At 48.1% G+C, this 17573-nt stretch overlaps 1 protein-coding gene across 2 annotated transcripts in view; it reads left to right on the top strand.

The window, feature by feature from the left end:
- The window catches only part of LOC134909212 (protein IWS1 homolog), a 236963-nt gene that overhangs the window by 47784 nt on the left and 171606 nt on the right, over positions 1 to 17573 (top strand). The gene's annotated exons all lie outside the window — the stretch shown is intronic.

Raw genomic sequence — 17573 nt, 5'->3', positions numbered from 1 at the left:
GCGGCTTTGTCCTGTAAAAGCCCCTATCTGATCTTCCATATGGACAGGGCAGAATTGAGGACTCGTCCCCAATTTCTCCCTAAGGTGGTATCAGTGTTTCATTTGAACCAACCTATTGTGGTGCCTGCGGCTACTCGGGACTTGGAGGCTTCCAAGTTGCTGGACGTAGTCCGGGCCCTGAAAATCTATGTTTCCAGGACGGCTAGAGTCAGAAGGACTGACTCGCTGTTTATCCTGCATGCACCCAACAAGCTGGGTGCTCCTGCTTCTAAGCAGACTATTGCTCGCTGGATCTGTTGCACGATTCAACTTGCACATTCTGCGGCTGGACTGCCGCGTCCTAAATCAGGTAAAGCCCATTCCACGAGGAAGGTGGGCTCTTCTTGGGCGGCTGCCCGAGGGGTCTCGGCTTTACAACTTTGCCGAGCTGCTACCTGGTCGGGATCAAACAAGTTTGCAAAATTCTACAAGTTTGATACCCTGGCTGAGGAGGACCTTGAGTTTGCTCATTCGGTGCTGCAGAGTCATCCGCACTCTCCCGCCCGTTTGGGAGCTTTGGTATAATCCCCATGGTCCTTACGGAGTACCCAGCATCCACTAGGACGTCAGAGAAAATAAGAATTTACTCACCGGTAATTCTATTTCTCGTAGTCCGTAGTGGATGCTGGGAGCCCGTCCCAAGTGCGGATTGTCTGCAACACTTGTATATAGTTATTGCTTAACTAAAGGGTTATTGTTATGAGCCATCTGTTCAGTGAGGCTCAGTTGTTATTCATACTGTTAACTGGGTATAGTTATCACGAGTTGTACGGTGTGATTGGTGTGGCTGGTATGAGTCTTACCCTGGATTCCAAATCCTTTCCTTGTAGTGTCAGCTCTTCCGGGCACAGTTTCCCTAACTGAGGTCTGGAGGAGGGGCATAGAGGGAGGAGCCAGTGCACACCAGATATAGTACCTAATCTTTCTTGAAAGAGTGCCCAGTCTCCTGCGGAGCCCGTCTATTCCCCATGGTCCTTACGGAGTACCCAGCATCCACTACGGACTACGAGAAATAGAATTACCGGTGAGTAAATTCTTATTTTTTCTCAGTGATTTCTGGTCACCATATATCTCTTGGGTTCCCGGTTTGTGCTGATAACACTACACTGGGAGTTCTTGATAGATATAGTGCTGCTAATATTGTACTGTGTTGCCTGATATTGAGCTTCTCATTATGTCAGCTGCAAGGGGCGATGGAACTGGGGCTTATCCCACATTGAGTGGTGGGGATGCTGCAGACACATTTGAGGAAAACGTGACGGCAGAGAGTTCAGGTTCTGGGGGTTCTTTGCCCCCCAGTGGGGTTGTAGAAACGGAGGTCCACAATGACCCGCCCTGGGCTACCTTCTCCACCTTATTAAATACGCTGGTAACTAAACTTACGTCCCCTGTGGGACCGCCTATGCCAGTACAGCAGTTTATGGTCCCTGCAGTCAATCCGCCATGGGCGGATCAGATCTCATCTCAGTTACAGCACTTGAACCAATCACTGACTAAAAAGAAGTCTAACTCTCGCCCACCTAAGACGTCTTCTAAACGGGCCGCTACTTCCTCACAATCCACCACTGTTCCAGACACTTCCTCTGAAGAGGATGGCGCATACGCTGACCCGAAAAAAGAAGTACAAGAGGGATTGAAAAGTCGTTGCAAATACCAATAAAGAACCTTACATGAAATGTCCTTATGTAGTTGGTAGGACAAGCTCCAGATATAGTAAGTTCTGTGTTCTAGAGTCCCGTGATCCGTATGACCTTTGATCCCGTAATTTAATTTCCTTATCTCAATAAAGAAAAACAGGACATGGTGCAGATCAACTTTTATAGGGACAATGAATTTCTGATGAACCGAAGCCTGAGCCTGTGTCTAAAAATCCGGGCAAATTTAAACTTAGTCGGTTAAACAAGTTTTGCCTCATTCTCAACACCTGGCTGACATGTGTCAGGAATCCTGGGAAAATCCAGGTACAAAGTTCACGCCGCATAAGAATATGTTGGCTCGCTATCCTCTCTGCAGAGCGAAGTAAAAATTGGGGAAACTCCTCCGCCTGTAGAGTCCCAGGTTGCAAGACTGGTAGTTTCCTCAGCTATGCCAGTGACTACCGTCACCTCTCTGAAGGAACCGATGGATAGACGTGTGGAGGATTGTTTAACTCCCTAACAGGGGCTGTGCATAGGCCAACCATTGCAGCGACATGGGCTGTTGAAGCATGGGCTCAGGAGCTGGAGGCGGAGCTACCTTCCGACGCTTCTGATCATGCTAGACAATGTCTCTCATATATTACCACGGCTTCTCACTATCTTAAGGAGGCGGCTTCCGATGCCGGGGTGCTGGCGGCCAAGGCTGCGACTACGTCCATCTAAGCTCGACGTATCCTTTGGTTGAGATCCTGGTCTGTGGATCTGGATTCTAAGAAAACCCTGGAGGTACTTCCTTTCAAGGGAGACATTCTTTTCGGAGAAGAACTCTATAAGATCGTGGCTGACTTAGCTTCTGCTAAAACAGCTTGCCTACCGAGTACGGCGCCAAAGGCGAACAGTACCTTCTCTCGCTCCTTTTGTCCTCCAGGAAAGGTAAAAGGTCAGGCGTACCCGAAACAAGCTCGTACTTCCAAACCTGCTAAGCCCAGACCCAAGTGGACCTGGGCTGCCCGTCAGCCTGCTTCCAAAACAGACAAGCCTGCCGCATGACGGGGCGGGCCTCCCTCTGGGGGATCCCAGGGTGGGGGGCCGACTTCTAGGGTTTACCCAGGAATGGTTGAAGACCACTTTCGATGCCTGGGTACAGGAAGTCGTCACTCGAAGTTATGCCGTATCCTTCAAGAATCGTCCCCCCTCATCGATTTTGTCTGACAGACGTCCCTTTGGATCTGGTGAAGGCGAAAACTGTTAACTCGGTGGTACAGTCCCTCCTGGACACAGGAGTTGTAGTACAGGTGCCTCCGGCTCAGAGAGGCAAAAGGGGTACTATTCACCGCTGTTTCTAGTCCCGAAACCGAACGGGTCCTCGCGGCCCATTCTCAATCTCAAGTCTTTGAACAAGTATGTGAGGGTCTCCAAGTTTCGTATGGAAACTCTACGCTCTATTGTTCTGGCCTTGGAGCATGGGGACTATATGGTCTCCCTGGACATACAGTATACCTACCTGCATATTCCTATTGCAATTTCACATCAGCAGTACCTGAGGTTTGCGGTGCGCAACCTTCATGATCAGTTTCCGGCATTACCCTTTGATTTGGCCACGGCTCTGCGGGTATTCAGCAAAGTCATGGCGGTAATGGCGGTGCTACGCCGTCAGGGGATCAGGATTCTCCCGTATCTAGATGACTTGCTGATCCTGGCAAACTCCCCAAAAATTCTCCTACGTCATTTGGATGTGACAATACAGTTTATGCAAACTCACGGGTGGCTCATCAACTGGAAGAAATCTTCCCTGGTCCCTGCTCAGAGCATGGTACACCTGGGAACATTGTTGGACACTCACAACCAGCGGTTGTTCTTGTCTTCGGAGAAGATCCTGAAACTTCAGGACAAGATTCGATGCTTCCTATTTCGTCCACAAGTGTCAATACATTCGGCGATGCAAGTGCTAGGTCTCATGGTGTCGGTCTTCGACATGGTGGAGTACGGTCAATTCCATTCCCGCCCTCTACAGAAGTTGATTCTGGCCAAGTGGGACGGCCTGCCTCACCGGTTCAGGTCTCAAATGATCTTGTCTCCGGAGGTCCGTCTGTCACTAAGCTGGTGGCTTCAGGACCATCGATTGACCGGGGGTCGTCCCTTCTGGATCTCCAACTGGGTCCTTCTGACGACGGATGCCAGTCTGAGGGGTTTGGGTGCGTTATTGGAGCAACACTTCCTTCAGGGCCGGAGGACCAAGGAGGAGTATCTCTTCCCGATAAACATTCTGGAACTGCGGGCGGTGTTCAATGCATTGAACTTGGCCCAGCATTTGATACAGAACAGACCTGTTCAAGTACAATCGGACAATGCCACAACGGTGGCGCACATAAATCATCAGGGCGGCACTCGAAGCCGCATCGCAATGAGGGAAGTATCAAGGATTCTTCAATGGGCGGAACGCCATCTACCAGCCATATCGGCAGTGTTCATTCTGGGGGTCCTCAACTGGGAAGCGGACTTCCTCAGTCAGCAGGACGTACACGCCGGAGAGTGGAGCCTCCATCCAGATGTATTTCAACTCCTCATGGATAAGTGGGGCCTTCCAGATGTAGACTTGATGGCGTCTCGACACAATCACAAGGTTCCGGTCTTCGGAGCAAGGACAAGGGATCCTCAAGCGGCATTCGTAGACGCACTAGCAAACCCATGGAGCTTTCAGCTGCCATGTGTTCCCTCCGGAATTACTCCTGCCCAGAGTGATCAGGAAGTTCAAACAGGAAGGAGGAATCCTACTTCTGATCGCTCCGGTGTGGCCCACACGGCACTGGTTCTCAGATCTACAGGGCCTCTCGTTAGATCGTCCCCTTCTACTTCCACAACGTCCAGACCTCCTCGTTCAGGGCCCTTGTGTTTATCAGGATTTGGCCCGTCTGGCTTTGATGGCGTGGCTCTTGAAGCTTCCGTCCTGAGGGCCAAGGGTTTTCTCTGAGGCGGTCATTCAAACTATGTTGAAGGCCCGTAAGCCAACTTCTGCTCAGATTTATTATAGGGTCTGGAATTCTAACTTTGGTGTGCGTCTAATAACCATAACGTTTGCAAGTTTAGTACGGCCAAACTTTTGGCTTTCCTACAACAGGGCCTGGACTTAGGCCTTCGCCTGGCGTCCCTCAAGGTTCACATTTTCTGCCTTGTCGGTATGGTTTCAGAGAAAGATTGCTACCCTGCCTGATGTTCATACTTTCACTCAGGGGGTGTTATGAATTCAACCTCCTTATGTACCACCAGTGGCCCCTTGGGATTTGTCAGTGGTTCTGGAGGCCTTGCAAGAGTATCCGTTTGAACCTCTAGCGTCTGCAGACCTTAAGTGGCTTTCCCTTAAGGTCTTGTTTTTGCTGGCTATTGCTTCTGCTAGAAGGGTCTCGGACTTCGGGGGACTTACAGGATAAGGCACCTATCTTATTTTGGACCGGGCAGTTCTTAGAACGCACCCTGGTTATTTGCCTAAGGTGGTGTCTTCCTTCCACCTTAACCAGGAGATTGTAGTTCCGCCTTTTAGTTCTCCTGAATTGTCCTCCAAAGAGCGGTCTTTGGATGTGGTACGGGCTCTCCGTATCTATGTGAAAAGAACTGCCTCCATTAGGAAGTTTTGATTCTCTTTGTTCTGTTTGGATTTCACAAACGTGGCTGGCCTGCTAACAAGCAAACCTTGGCCAGATGGATTAGAATGGTGATTGCACATGCTTATGTACAGGCTGGTCTTCCAGCTCCTGCTACCATCAAAGCCCATTCAACTCGGTCTGTTGGACCTTCTTGGGCGGCCTGCCTTGGTGCGACCCTTGAACAGTTGTGCAAGGCGGTTACGTGATCCTCGGTGAACACGTTCATAAGGTTCTATGCCTTCGATACTTCCGCCTCCCAGGATGCTTCCTTTGGACGCCGGGTTCTTGTGCCCGCTACAGTGCGTCCCCTCCCATAAGGAACTGTTTTATGACATCCCGATGTTAATCCTTGTGGAGCCCAGTGTACCCCGCAGCAGAAAACGAGATTTATGGTAAGAACTTACCATTGTTAAATCTTTCTGCGAGGTACACTGGGCTCCACAAGGCTCCCACCCTGACGCACTTGGCTTCTTTGGGTTGGGATGGCATTAGCCGCTGATACCCTCTCCTGTTGTGAGTGTGTGGCTTCTAACGATTGTCATCTTTTTTTTTTTTCATCTTTTTTTTTTCATCTTTTTTTTTATTTTATAACCTGCTATTGCATTGGACTGGTAAACAAAAACTGAGCTCCTGTGCACAGAGGCGGCGGCGCTATGCATCTTGGGAACAGTCAAAGCTTTGAGCCTGTTGGTTCCTCGGATCAAGATCCTACTCTACACCCCGATGTTATTCCTTGTGGAGCCCAGTGTACCTCGCAGAGAGAGAATTAACAACGGTAAGTTCTTACCATAAATCTTGTTTTTGTTTTTATAGTCTTACTATTTTTTCTGAGTGATCTTTCTAAAAAGCGTTGAGTCATGACAACGCTTACCCACAAGTACAGTGTTTCGGTGGGCGTCTGTGTCGGATATATTAGCAGGTCCAGCAGACGTTACCAGGCTGTGGCCGGAGCACAGGGAGAAGGTAAGGCATCTGTTCCGCTTAGAGGGGGAACGCGGACACAGATTCACTGTTTTGGGAGGAGGCTACCAAACAGTAGCTGACGCGGCTGCCACTGAGAGTGCACCAGCGCTAGGCCTTAGGGATCATAGGCTCCAGGGGGGTAGTATTAGGCCACGTTCCCTAGGGTTGATGTCAGCAGTGGGGAGTCAGAGGCTCCCTTGGTCGCCCCTCACCTCCAGTTCATGACCAGTTTCCTCCGAGTCTCCCGCCATGAACTGTGTTCCTGCTTCCGTCTGAGACGCTCTGTGCGAACGGGACCCATTCGCCACATAGGCGGCTGGGTGACTGGTGCGTCCGGGTTCACTTGGGCGTCTGTGTTCACTTTAGGTTCACTGAGCGATTGTGTACACTAGTAGCGTCTGGATCCACTCAGCGTTCGCAATCGTATTGATCAGTCCTGGAAGCAGGGTGAGTCTCGCTGTATCCCACTCTACTGAGCCGGGTAATACAGCACTAAGTCTCTTTACCTTTGAGAACGAATAGTTAGTGCCTGATGCATATGAGTCTGATAACTATTGCTGTGGGTTTCTTTTGCTGTGCAACGGAATACGTTTAAAACTCTTTTCTAATACGTCCTAGAGGATGCTGGGGACGCTTCAAGAACCATGGGGTATAGACGGGATCCACAGGAGACATGGGCACTTTAAGACTTTGAAAGGAGTGTGAACTGGCTCCTCTCTCTATGCCCCTCCTCCAGACTCCAGTTTAGAATCTGTGCCCAGGCAGACTGGATGCACAACTGAGGAGCTCTACTGAGTTTCTCGGAAAAGACTTTGTTAGGGTTTTTATTTTCAGGGAGGCTGCTGGCAACTGTCTCCCTGCATCGTGGGACTTAGGGGAGAGAAGTCAGACCTACTTCTAGGGAGTTAAAGGCTCTGCTTCTTGGTTACAGGACACCATTAACACCTGAGGGTTTGGAACACTAGGTACGCCTAGGGGTTCACTCCCAGAGCCCGCCGTCACCCCCCTTGCAGAGCCAGAAGTCAGAAGATAGGTGAGCAGAAGAAGATAGAAGACTTCAGTGACGGCTTTCTGAGGTACTGCACAGTGATCACGCTGCGCGCCATGCTCCCATACACAGCGGCACTGCAGGGTGCAGGGCGCGGGGGGGCGCGCCCTGAGCAGCATTAAAACACCTCTTTAAAGGCTGGCAGAGTGATATTGAAGTTAAATTCATACCCCCGCCGGCATTATTTGTTTGTAAAAGAGCGGGCTGAAGCGTGCCATGTAGGGGGCGGGGCTTAGCCCTCACAGCTCTCATCAGCGCCATTTTCTCTCCAGGAGCTGCAGAGGCGCTGGTCCTTCCTCACCACTGCTATCACAAGTAACAGGGTGTAAAACGGGGGGGGGCACAGCAAATTTGGTGCAAAAATAAGTGATTGTAAAGCGCTGCAGGGTCTGAGGCAATATATATAAAGTTTTAGACTCGGGACTGTTTTTCTCTGACAGGCTTTACTGTGGGTCTGTCCCCCTTTTGGCCCAGTGTGTCTGTGGGTGTCGGTACAGGTGTGTCGGCATGTCTGAGGCGGAGTGCTCTTCCCAGGAGGAGACTGTGTTGGAGGCAGAAACTGCTGTGGGAGTGACCCTGTCAGCACCGCCGACTCCTGACTGGGTAAATGTGTTGAATGCTTTGACTGCTAACGTGGCTCTTATTAATAAGAGACTAGATAAATCTGAATCTCAGAACCAGGTATGGAAGAAATCGGTGGAGGATGTGTTATCACAGGTACAGACCCCCTCGGGGTTACATAAACGTTCGTTTGCACAGTTAGCAGACACAGTTCCCGACACGGGCACTGACTCCAGTGTCGACTATAGTGATACCAGATTAGACCCAAAATTGGCAAAAAACATTCAGTACATGATTGTGGCAATAAAAGACGTGTTGCATATCACCGAGGACCCTGCGGTTCCTGATACTAGGGTCTGTATGTTTAAGGGAAAGAAACCTGAGGTAACGTTTACTCCCTCTCATGAACTGAACGCCCTTTTTGAAATAATGTGGGAAAAACCTGACAGAAAGTTTCTGATTCCCAAAAGGATTCAACTGGCGTATCCGTTCCCCTCTGGGGATAGAGAGAAGTGGGAGTCACCTCCCATTATAGACAAGGCGCTGTCACGGTTGTCTAAAAAGGTGGCTTTACTGTCTCCTGACACGGCAGCCCTTAAGGATCCTGTGGATCGTAGACAGGAAAATACGCTAAAATCCATTTACGTCACCACAGGTACACTACTCAGACCAGCTATTGCATCTGTGTGGGTGAGTAGTGCTATAGAAAAGTGGGCTGATAACTTGTCATCTGATATAGATACCCTGGATGGGGAGGCCATCCTTTTAACGCTAGGTTATATCAGGGACGCTGCAGCCTACTTAAAGGAAGCGGCGAGAGATATTGGCCTCTTGGGATCAAGGGCAAATGCCATGGCAGTCTCATCTAGAAAAGCATTGTGGATTCATCAATGGAATGCTGATGCTGACTCTAAAAAAGCTATGGAGTCTCTACCGTATAAAGGTGGTGTATTGTTTGGTGAAGGTCTCACTGAGTTGGTATCTACGGCTACCGCGGGTAAGTCGTCATTTTTTGCCGTATGTTTCTCCACAACAAAAGAAAGCTCACCACTTGCAGATGCAGTCCTTTCGGCCAAATAAATACAAAAAAGGCTGAGGTTATTCCTTGCTAATAGAGGAAAAGGTAAAAGATCTCCGGCCGTGGCAGGTTCTCAGGAGCAGCAGTCCTCCCCGGCTTCCGCCAAATCCACCGCATGACGCTGGGGCTCCTCTACGGGAGTCCGCACCGGTGGGGGCACGTCTCAAACTTTTCAGTAATTTCTGGGCTCGTTCGTCCCTAGACCTATGGATTCTGGAAATAGTGTCCTAGGGGTACAAACTGGAGTTTCAAGACGTGCCCCCTCGACGTTTTTTCAAATCAGCCTTATCAGCTTCTCTTCCGAACAGGGAGGTAGTATGCGATGCAATACAAAAATTGTGTCGGAATCAAGTTATTGTCGGGGTTCCCCCGGCACAACAGGGAGAAGGCTCTTATTCAAGCCTGTTTGTGGTCCCGAAGCCGGACGGCTCGGTCAGACCAATTCTGAACCTAAAATCCCTCAATCTTTACCTAAGAAAATTCAAATTCAAGATGGAATCTCTCCGAGCAGTGATCTCCAGTCTCGAGGAAGGGGTTTTCATGGTGTCGGTCGACATAAAGGATGCCTACTTGCACATCCCCATATATCCTCCGCATCAGGTTTACCTGTGGTTTGCTACTGAGGATTGTCATTACCAATTTCAGACGCTGCCGTTTGGTCTATCCACGGCTCCGAGGATTTTCACCAAGGTAATGGCGGAAATGATGGTTCTCCTTCGCAAGCAAGGAGTCACAATTATTCCTTACCTGGACGATCTCCTCCTGATAAAGGCGAGATCCAAAAACAAGCTGGAGCAGGACATTGCACTCTCCCTGACAGTTCTGCAACAACATGGTTGGCTCCTAAACCTGCCGAAGTCACAGTTGAATCCGACAAAGCGGCTGTTGTTTTTGGGAATGATTCTGGACACGGAATTACAGATAATTTTTCTTCCAGAAGAGAAGGCTCTGGAAATTCAGTTTGGTCAAACAAATTCTGAAACCAGCGAGAGTATCAATTCATCAATGCACTTGGCTGCTGGGGAAGATGGTGGCGGCCTACGAGGCCATTCAATTTGGCAGATTCCATGCCAGGGTGTTTCAGTGGGACCTGTTGGACAAGTGGTCCGGATCTCATCTGCACATACACCGGAAAATAATCCTATCCTCCAAGACCAGAATCTCACTCCTGTGGTGGCTGCACAGCTCTCGCCTCCTAGAGGGACGCAGGTTCGCGATCCAGGACTGGATCCTAGTAACCACGGATGCGAGTCTCCGAGGCTGGGGAGCAGTCACACAGGGGGAAAACTTCCAGGGAAAATGGTCAAGCCAGGAAGTTTGTCTACACATAAATGTTCTGGAGTTAAGGGCCATTTACAATGGCCTCCTTCAAGCGGAACGTCTTCTTCGCAACCGGCCCATCCTAATACAATCGGACAATATAACAGCAGTAGCGCACATAAACCGCCAGGGCAGAACAAAGAGCAGGGTGGCAATGGCAGAGGCCACAAAAATTCTCCACTGGGCGGAAAGACATACAAGCGCTCTGTCAGCGATCTTTATTCCAGGAGTGGACAACTGGGAAGCAGACTTCCTCAGCAGACACGATCTCCATCCAGGAGAGTGGGGTCTTCATCAAGAGGTTTTCACAGAAGTGACAAGTCTTTGGGGAATTCCTTAAATAGACATGATGGCGTCTCGCCTCAACAAGAAACTTCAGAGATATTGTTCCAGGTCGAGGGACCCTCAAGCAATAGCGGTGGACGCGCTGGTAACACCATGGGTGTTTCAGTCGGTGTACGTGTTTCCTCCGCTGACACTTATTCCAAAGGTGTTAAAGATCATAAGTAGAACAAAGGTTCAGGTGATCCTCATTGCTCCGGACTGGCCAAGGAGGGCTTGGTATCCAGAGCTTCAGGAATTACTCATAAGAGATCCCTGGCCTCTTCCTCTAGAGGATCGTTTACAGCAGGGGCCGTGCGTGTACCACGACTTACCGCGGCTGCGTTTGACGGCATGGCGGTTGAACGCCGGATCCTAGCCCGAAAGGGTATTCCCAGTGAAGTTATTCCCACACTTCTTCAGGCTAGAAAAGGAGTAACGTCTAAACATTATCACCGTATTTGGAGAAAATATGTGTCTTGGTGTGAATCCAAGAAGGCTCCTACGGAAGAATTTCAGCTAGGGCGTTTTCTCCATTTCCTGCAAGCAGGTGTGGATGCGGGTCTACAGTTAGGCTCGATTTAAAGTACAAATTTCAGCCTTATCGGTTTTCTTTTAGAAACCATTGGCCTCCTTTCCAGAAGTTCAGACTTTCGTGAAAGGAGTTTTGCACATCCAACCTCCACTTGTGCCCCCAGTGGCACCATGGGATCTTAACGTGGTGTTGCATTTTCTTCAATCACATTGGTTTGAACCTTTACAGAAGGTTGAGTTGAAATTTCTCACTTGGACAGTGGTCATGCTATTGGCCTTGGCATCCGCAAGGCGGGTGTCTGAGTTAGCGGCTTTGTCTCACAAGAGTCCTTATTTAATTTTCCATGAGGATAGAGCGGAGTTGAGGACTTATCAACAATTTCTGCCGAAGGTGGTTTCATCGTTCCACATGAACCAGCCTATTGTGGTACCAATGGCTACTGACGTCTTCCAGGAGTCAAAATCTCTCGCTGTGGTCAGGGCCTTGAAGATTTATGTCGCCAGAATGGCTCCACTTAGGAAAACGGAAGCTCTGTTTATCTTGTATGCTGCCAACAAGATTGGAACGCCTGCTTCAAAGCAGACTATTGCACGCTGGATCTGCAGTACGATTTAGCATGGTCATTCTACGGCTGAATTGCCGTTACCGAAATCAGTGAAGGCCCACTCTACCATGAAAGTGGGCTCATCCTGGTCGGCTGCCCGAGGAGTCTCGGCATTACAACTCTACCAAGCAGCTACTTGGTCGGGTTCAAACACTTTTTTGCGAAATTTTACAAGTTTGATACCTTGCTGATGAGGACCTCATGTTTGGTCAATCGGTGCTGCAGAGTCATCCGCACTCTCCCGCCCATTCTAGAGCTTTGGTATAAACCCAGTGGTTCTTGAAGCGTCCCCAGCATCCTCTAGGACGTATGAGAAAATAGGATTGTAATACCTACCGGTAAATCCTTTTCTCTTAGTCCGTAGAGGATGCTGGGCGCCCGTCCCAGTGCGGACTCTATCTGCAGTTATTAGTTATGCTTACACACAGGTTGTGTTATGTTGTAGTCAGCCTGTTGCTGACATGGTTCATGCCGTTGACTGGGTTTCTGTTAAATGCCATGTTGTTCGGCGTGCTTGAGGTGTGAGCTGGTATGTATCTCACCTTAGTTAACAATAAATCCTTTCCTCGAAATGTCCGTCTCCCTGGGCACAGTTCCTATAACTGGAGTCTGGAGGAGGGGCATAGAGGGAGGAGCCAGTTCACACCCCTTTCAAAGTCTTAAAGTGCCCATGTCTCCTGCGGATCCCGTCTATACCCCATGGTACTTGAAGCGTCCCCAGCATCCTCTACAGACTAAGAGAAAAGGATTTACCGGTAGGTATTAAAATCATATTATATAAGGTAATGTAGTAATATGTTTCTTCTACATACTTGAAATGTATTTGTAGTTGATTATGTGCTCATATTGCTTAATATGCTAATGTATAACCTGTGACTGACTGCTAGTGTGATTGCTGACTTTACTATAAAATTCCATCAGTTTTTCTGTGTATTCCGATCCTCAATGCTGGTGCAAAGCAGGGTAGGGTCGGATTGTATGTCACTTTAACAAATTTTAAATTGATTACCGTCACAAATTGTGTAATAACACTGTAAAGGTGTGTGATTCATTTATCATGTCTAAGAGCGGCAAGGGTGAGGAAAATACACTTTCCACAGCAGCACCAACACTCATTTCATGTTGTCTTGCAGAGTTAGGTTAACTTATCAGGACTGGTTCAGTGGGATTATGTGTAAAATGGTTTAGTTATCTCCAAAGCCTCTTAAGTAACCGAGGCAGGCACAGGTTCTGGTTGAACCTTCATGGGCTACTTTGCACAGACATCCAATGTAGCTGAGCAGATAATGCCAGCCCCTATACCAGCGATAGGTTATCCTATTAACCCTTACATGCAATTTTCATTCTGAGGTTATCCACCTAGGGAATGGTAGTCTCTTAATAAAGGCAGGCTGAAAGGCCGGTGGTAAGTAAATCACATAGACATGATACAACATCTTCACAGTTTAAACCTGTTTAGCTGAGGACTCATTGCACTCAGCTCAGTGGACATACCTGAGCCAATTAGTACTATGTAAGCCATTCTGTCCTCAGAAGCAGCTGATGGAAATTATGTTGGGTTACGCCCAGTAAGAAGTTAGAATTCCAGGAAATGAAATTCCAATTATCCTCATACAGCTGGGGACTATTTAAAAAAGAAGGGTGGCTCCCTAAGTAGATTTGCAGACCTTAGATTGCTGCAGCAATCTATAATATTTTTGTTTTCAACATAAATAAATTATGTCACGGATACGAGACTCTGTTTTTTTTTCTGGGACAATCATTAGACCAGCCTTGGCTTCAGCTCGGATAGTGTAAGCAGTGGCAGCCTGGGTTGATGCAATGAAAGGGGATCTTTCAATGTCATCTAGAAAGCAAAAATTCCATATTGCATATCAAACAGGCAGCGATAAACGGACCTGGATATGGGTACAAGTGCCTCTCAGACAGCAGCTCGCAGAGCGGGTTGGCTATGTACATGGTAAGCTGACTCAGAATCCAGGAAAGTTCTGGAGTCTTATCTTTGTTACTGGAAATATTCTTTTGGTAAAGAACTAACAGTATTTGAAATCAGACTCCAAGAAAGTGAAGTTTCTTTTCACACAAAAATTCAAGCCTAGTTTCCAGCTTTTCTGTCCTTTCGGAATCAAGGAAATGCAAATGGTAAGGGTAAAATGCAAGCAGTCCCAATCCAACAAGTTTGGTAGGACTAAAAGGTTTTGGGAATCAAGGAAATGCAAACGGAAAGGGTAAAAGGCAAGCAGTCCCAATCCAACAAGTTTGGTAGGACTTAAAGGTTTTGGGCTACCAGAGAACTGGTTTTCAAATCTGAAGATAAGCCATCAGCCTGATGGTGAGGGCCTCCACCTGGGACGACCCAGGGTGGGAGGCTGATTTCTTCAGTTTGCACAGAACAGGCAGCGGACATGCCCAATCTTATCTGACTTTGGAAGCTAAGCAGTGTTGGTCCTGGTTAATACTTGGATGGTAAACCACCTGGTAATACCAAGTGCTGTAGGTGTTTTCGGGAAACACCCTCATTAAAGATTGTACCAGCCCGTCGTCAGTGGAAACAAAGACTAGGGCTTTGCAAGAGGCCGTTCAGGCGCATCAGTCAAGAATGATAATTCAATTCCTCCTGCACAATAAGGACAAGGTTTGATTTCAACCTGTTTCTAGTCCAGAAGCCAAATGGGTCAACCCGGCCCATACTCCATTTCAAAGCACTGAACAAGTACTTTTGGGTGCCTCAGTTTTCATATGGAGACTTTACGTTCCATTATTTCTGCCATAGAGGAGGAGGATTTAGGGCATTCTGGAATATTCAGGATGCCTATCAACCTGTTCCTATAGCACTGTTCCATAAGCGCTATGTTAGGTTGCTATCCTTCAGCCTCTATTTCAGAAAATAATTACCTCTGAACAAAATGTCCAAAATTCACTTAAGGATTCAGGAGTTGCTACACAGTCAAACAGTATCCATTTACGCTGTAATGCGTGTGATGGGTTTGATGGTGTAGACATTGGACATGATGGAGTATACTCTGTTCCATTAGATACATCTTCAATGTCTGATCATTTCCTAGTAGAAAGGTTTTACATCCGACAATAAAAGCGCAGATTCTGGTCTTCCTCTGGAAGTTAGGAGGTCAATAGCTTGATGATTATTGGACATCCTATCCTGGACAAAGGAAGGCTCCTTTGGTTATCAGATGGCAACTCTGACAATGGATGCCAGCCTGTGGGGCTGGGGTAAAGTGTCAGGAAGGAGTTGCTTCCAGGGGCAGTGGACCAAGGAAGAAATGTTGCCTGCCAATAAATATATTGGAACCTCTGGCCATATATATTGCATTTATTCAGGCAAAGAATATCCTTCTGATGAATCCAGATGGAATTTGCTTGGACTTGCAATGGCAGTGGCGTACCTCAACCCTCGGAGTATCTCGCAGCCAAAACATAATGAAGAAGGTAAGTTGCACTTTAGGGTGGACAGAACTTCGTTATCCAGCCTTGTCCGCTGTACTCATTCCGGCAGCCAAAACATAATGAAGAAGGTAAGTTGCACTTTAGGGTGGACAGAACTTCGTTATCCAGCCTTGTCCGCTGTACTCATTCCGGCAGTCCTAAACTGGGAAGCAGATTTTCTCTTGTCAACTCGCCATTCAGGTAAACGTATGGACTTACACCCCTAGGATAATGGGGGTTACTGGAGATGCATCTCATGCCGTTCTGTCAGAACAACAAAGGTTTCGCATACGAGTCGAGAACAAATCCCAGAGCGATCTTGTGGATGACTTGTCAACTTTCATCTGGTTCATGTGTTTCCACCAATCGCCTTGTTATACAGGGTGATACGAAAGGTAAGATAAGGAAAGGGTGCTGTGATACTAATAGCTCCAGCTTGGTCCAGAAGATATTGATGCACAGATCTGCAGAGGATGTCGATGGATGCTCCATTCCTACTCCTTCAAGGGTCAGATCTACGGTCTCAGGGTCCTGGTTATCACAAACACCTGCATGAACTGTCTTTGACGAAGTGACTCTCGAGATCTCCATCCTGAAGGCCAGAGCATTCTCACAACAGGTAATTCTAATTATGCTCAGAGCAAGGAAAATTTCCTCAGCTCGCATTTATCTCCAAATATGGCAAGCCTATGTTCAGTGGTGTACGGATCTAAAATTTGACCCTTGGTTTTTCAGAGTTTCCAGAGTCTTAGCATCCTTCAGGCCGGAATGCATAAAGGGTTATGGCTGACTTCCTTGAGAGTACAAGTGTCCGCATTGACTGTATGGTTCCAAAAAACCTACAACCTACAGGATGTGTGCACTTTTTTCCAAGGAATGCGACACATTCAACCTCCTTTCTCAAGCATCCATAAAGGATATGGGGAAGACTTAGTACGATGGGTATAGACGGGGTTCAAAGGAGCCGGTGCACTTTAAATTTCTTCACTGGGTGTGCTGGCTCCTCCCCTCTATGCCTCCCCCCCCCCCCCCCCCCCACACACACACACACACACACACACACACAGGTAGTTTAGAAAAAAGTGCCCCCAGGAGAGGATGCACATCTCTGCAGCTCCAGAGAGTTTTCTTCAAATTCTTTTAAACGTATGTTATTTCCAGTATGCTGTTTGGGCAACAGCATAGCTGCACCATGAGAGTTGTGGGGGAAGGGGGCAGTCAACGGCCTTGCGAGGTGCAGAGCCGCTTCCCTGCTGCAGGACCACCGTCCTGAGAGGTCGTTTGTTCAGCGGGGCTCTGCGCCTTGGCTGTCGCAATTGCAGCGCGCCGCACACCCCTAACATATGCCTGAAGGTGACGACTGTGGTGACTACAAACCGGGGGCCCCGCTAGTGCGGTTCCCCGATTCAAAGTGCGGCTGGGCGCGGCATACGGGACCCGCTAGAGCCCCCCCCCCCCCCCCCCCCCCGAGTAGACTGGCTTCAAATAGTGCACTTGTGTGATGGTTTTTAAGCAAACAGGAGACATTGTCAGTATAAAAAACATTGTACCTCAGAGCAGGACCAGAGGCCTTCCTTTGCTTAATGCAGATAGACAGTTCTTCGAACCAAATCTGGGTATCTTTCTAAGGAAGAAATTGTAGTCTCGGTTTATAGGGGCCAGACTTTGCTGTGGGAGATCCAAGTAAGTCCTTAATGATGCATCATACTAGTGCCTTCAGAAAGACAGATACTCTTGATTCTCTATGAATTTTACAAGAGAGGATGGCCTACGCATAACTAGACACTGGTGAAGTGGCTTCGGATGAAAATTTCAGAAGCATATTCTCAAGCTGATCTCCCTGTTTCCGGCTAATGTCTCTGTGCTGTTTCAGCAAAATAGATATGTTAAAGTAGACACACGTTCTCCATTTACACATTCATTAGACATTATGCCTTGATACCTTTGCCTCTCAGGACGCTAAATTCTGGCCAGGAGGTAGGATATATGGACGGGCCCGTTGCATGCTTGGAGGCCAAAAATCTTTGACCGTTTGGTGCAAATCTGCTGTCGCTCCACTATATCCCAATGTATCCAAGATGGAAGAGGTTAGTGAGTAAAAGGATCCTCAAATCAGGTGCGTCAGGGTGGGATCCCTGTAGAACCTGTGGACTTAGGAGAAATACTGTTACCAATGGTAAGTTCTTACCATAACGTATATTTTTTTAGGCAGGGTTATAAATGCATCACTCTGGGTTTCGGGCAGGAAGCACCATTTGCCCTCATCTGAGTCTGTACGTGAGGGGAAACCACACCCACTTGTCACATGACTTGCTTTGATGGAACCTGTAATTGCCAGTGAGCTTAAAGCCCACCAGCATACATGAATCCCATTATAACAAC

Source organism: Pseudophryne corroboree, chromosome 4 (assembly GCF_028390025.1).
Source record: "Pseudophryne corroboree isolate aPseCor3 chromosome 4, aPseCor3.hap2, whole genome shotgun sequence".
NCBI classification, from domain to species: Eukaryota; Metazoa; Chordata; class Amphibia; order Anura; family Myobatrachidae; genus Pseudophryne; species Pseudophryne corroboree.
The sequence above is the reverse complement of the archived record's forward strand: the minus strand, read 5'-3'. Positions and strand labels throughout refer to the sequence as shown.